Raw genomic sequence first — 4,248 nt, forward strand, 5'->3', positions numbered from 1 at the left:
GCTTGAAGTTAAGTAAGTGGCTATTTAGCAGGGAAGCAATAAAGTCCACATGGAAGAAGCACACCAGCCTGTGTGATCAAGAGGTGCCGATGGGAGTAGGTATTAGAAGTTCAAAAGCAAGCAGCAAAATTGACATGAAGGATCATAGACAAAGTGGAGACCCAAAGATCACCTGCAAGATAATGAGACAGTCCCTCACAGAAGAGCCACACAGTAGGGATGATATATCCAGGGTGCAGTATATGAAACACATAACTTCCCTCTAGTTCTTTAATATTCCCTCCTCCTATTATGAGGGTTTTAGTTTTACCTTGTTACTCCTGTTAGCCTTGCATATGTTCATGTGTATAATTAAGATCATTTGATGCACGAATAAACACTTCAGAAAATGTAACAGGAATAATGATTCCCTGAGGATACAGAAAGAGATGATATGGGGTGGGGGTGGGGTGAGAAGAGGGGATGGGGGAACTGATTGCAATGATGATTGTATAACCCGCTGGAGGGGAATGAATAACAGAATGTTAGGTGAATAGGTACCTTGAATGGTGTAAGATATGGGGGGGGGGGGAGGAATAACAGTAATAATAATATTTAATATAATACCAAGGGCTCTTGGGTGGTAGGATGGGGGGTGGCAGGGATAAAAGAGAGAGCTAATATCAAAGAATGCAAGAAGAAAAGTGCTTTGAAAATGATGGTGACAACAATTGTATAATCATGCTTGATCTAATTGAACTATAGATTGTTATCTCTGTAGAGCTTCCAATTATATGGAAAAAAATAAAATAAAAGCAGGACAGTTTCAGTACCAGCCTCATAAAATTCTTAGAAGGATTAGATTAAGTAAGGTAATAAATGTAAAAAGTCTTTAAGAGTGATTGGCATAGAAAAAGCACTCAAGGGTCAATGTTTAATATTACCATGTTGTTGTTAGGTGTCATACGGTCAGTTCTGTGTCATCAGTTCTGACCCGTAGCAACCTATGCACAACAGAATGAAACACCGCACACTCCTGCGCCTTCCTCACAATCCTTCCCACTCCCCAGCCATTGTGGCAGCCAGTGTGGACACCCATCTCACGGAGGACCTTCCTCTTTTTGGCTGCACCTCTACTTTACCAAGCATGATGTCCTTCTTTGGGGACTTGTTTCTCTTGACAATATGTCCAAAGTTTGTCCACAGCCTCACCATCCTTGCCTCTAGGGAGCACTCTGGCCGTATTTCTTCCAAGACAGATTCGTTTGTCCTTTCAGCAGTCCATGGATGGCACTTTCAAGATACTTCACCAGCACCACATTGCATAGATTCTTCTTTGGTCTTCCCTTCTACAATGTCTAACTTTCACTGGCCTATGAAGCAGTGGGAAAATACCTTGACTTGAGTCAGGTCTACGTTAGTCCTTTAAGTAACGTCCTTGATTTTAAGCACTCGAAAAAGGTCTTGTGCAGCAGATTTACCCAATCCAACACATCTTTTGATCTCTTGGCTACTGCTTCCATGAGCATTGATTATAGATCCAAACAAAACAAAGTCTTTGGCAACTTCACATTTTTCTCCATTTATCAGGATGTTACCTATTGGTCCAGTTCTGAGGGTTTGGGTCTTGTTTACACTGAGTTGTAATCCACACTGAGGAGGGCAAGCCTTGATCTTCATCAGCAATTACTTCAAGTCTTCCTCACTTTCAGCAATGTTGTGTCATTTGCATATCTCAGGTTGTTAATAAACCTTCCTCTAATTCTGATGCCACGTTCTTTTTCATATAAGCCAGATTCCCTGGTGATTTGCTCAACATTCAGATTGAATCAGTAGGGTGAGAGGATATAACCCTGGTGCACACTTTCCTGATTTTAAACCATGCAGCCTACACTTGCTCTGTTTGCACAATTGCTTCTTAACCCAAATATTATCATACAAAGTATAATTATCAGAAAATTCAAAGCCTGCTTGCTAAAACTCAATTCAGTGTAACAGTACGGAGATGAATACAATCAATGTGAGCTTCTGAAGAACTTTTATTTAGGTGTTGACTTACCCAATAGACAAGGTAAGCACAGACTTACTTATGCTTATTTTCTAGTGTGTAGTGAGGTGTTTTTAAAACCATAGCAAGGATCCGGTTTCTAGGTATGGCTGGCTGCTGTTTTCCCCCAGCATCACAGTATCTTACTACAGAATCAAAGCCTCTTCTCCAAGTTACAATCCCTGACAAATATAAAGTACCCAAGTCAGCAAAGTAAACATGGGTTTGCTTATGCTTTCTAACTAATCTGTAGTGAACAATTTGATGTTGATAATTGAAAAACCTTTCCTTGTTTATGTCCCATGATTTAGCAGAACCAAAAAAGTATGTGATTATATTAAAACAGGCTATGCCCAAACCCATTGTGATATTTACATTTTGTGCCAATTTGGGTGGGCTAGTACTCTCAAGAGTTTGACCGCTGAGGCCTCTCCCATGATGTGGCCTAACATAGTATAAACAACTCCATGGTGGGATCTGTTGTGAGCATCAGAACAGGTATAAAAGGATGAGGGGAAATAGCAGCCTTGTTCTCAGGTCTTGGCCTTGCTGCAATTGAAAATAAGTTACCACTCTCATGTCAACATCACTGAAGATATGGGTGCTAAAGAAAGTGTGGAGAATAAACCAGATGGTGCTGGGCTATGAAAAAGAATAGTGTTTGGGGTCTTAAAGGCATGTCTTCAAACAAGCAACCATGTAAGTGAAGCATCAACTAAGTCCACATGGAAGATGGTCACGAGCCTGTGTGATCCAAGGATTGTGCATAGTAAAATTCAAATCCAAAGGAAGGAGGGAATGGTATCAGAACTTAAATTCTGAACATATGGTTTTCAGAAGGCTCAGGATGGTAGTGGAAGCCCCAGATCTCTTTGTAGGGCACCCACGTGGGTCAAGCCTCTGGTGAATCCCCTTTGACCACAGTCCAGGAAGGTGGATAGTGTTGCTATCAGGCAGAGAGCACTGTAAAGTTGACATAGATAGGCTAAAATGTAACACCTTATCATTTCATCTCCCTTTGGACTCATTCTAAAGTTGTTTCAGATTTTAATAATTTCTGCTATTTTTTCTATTGAGGCTTTTCTGTTTTGTCTTGTCATTGTTGTTGCTGGTCTTTAGTTCAGTTTATTTATTTGCTTCCTGGTTGTCTTTTTTATATTTTCTGTATGTGAAATTCAGGGTAGGCACATCTATAGAAACAGTAGCTGAATTAATAATTACCTAATGGCCTGACAGGAGAGGTGGGGGGGAAATGTGGAGATAACCGTGAGTACTAGAAGAATATGTTCTGAGATGGATTTTGGAGATGATTGCATCAGTCTTACTGTGATTAAACAAAGTCTGTAGTATGTGAAGTATATGGCACTAAAACTCTTAAAATGTAAAATTTATTGAGATTCCTTGAGTGTGTGCCTTATGGTTATTTAAGCAGACTCTGTGGGAAGGGTTTTCCCTTCTTTCTGGGTCTGGATGTTGTATCTATCTCACTGACCTTCAGTTCTTTGAACTTGAGCTCACTATGTTGCCTGAAGACCCCGAGAGCTATCAGTGGCCTTCAATATAACCATATTACTTGGATTAATTCATCTCTGCCTCCACCAGCCTGTGGTCTTCTTACTTCCTGGCTCTCCAGCCCTAGAAGCTACGTGAGTCAAGAAAAGCCTCCAGCCCTACATCTGACCCAGAGACTTGAACCAGGTTAGAGCTATCTGCTGCTAAAACTATATGGGTCATTTCCTTGATATAAATTTCTCTCTCTCTCTCTCTCTCTCTCTCTCTCTCTATCTATCTATCTATCTATATTCCATAATTCATTATGACAGATTTCTCTGCCAAGAACTGGCATATATATATATATATATATATATATATATATATATATATATATATGTTCTTGGCAGAGAAATCTGTCATAATGAATTATGGACAAAATATTCAAGATGAAAAACTTGTAAAAATTAGAATAGAAGAAAACAACGCAGCTCTAGAGAAGTAGATACTATTTTTGTGTTCATTTGTTTCATTTTGTTCCCATGGCCTTGCTCTTTATCCATTCACTATATATTTCTTCAGTGTCTAATATGAAGGGCCTTCCAAAAGTTTGTGAAAAAAATGGAAGTGAACGTGGAAATTTTCCACAGATTTTTTGATATTCCCTCATTTGTGCAAAGAAGTGTGCTAGGACTAGTCGTTGACACTAAGGGCCTGACTAGAGGGTAATT

The sequence above is a fragment of the Tenrec ecaudatus genome, chromosome 10 (assembly GCF_050624435.1).
Source record: "Tenrec ecaudatus isolate mTenEca1 chromosome 10, mTenEca1.hap1, whole genome shotgun sequence".
Lineage (NCBI taxonomy): Eukaryota > Metazoa > Chordata > Mammalia > Afrosoricida > Tenrecidae > Tenrec > Tenrec ecaudatus.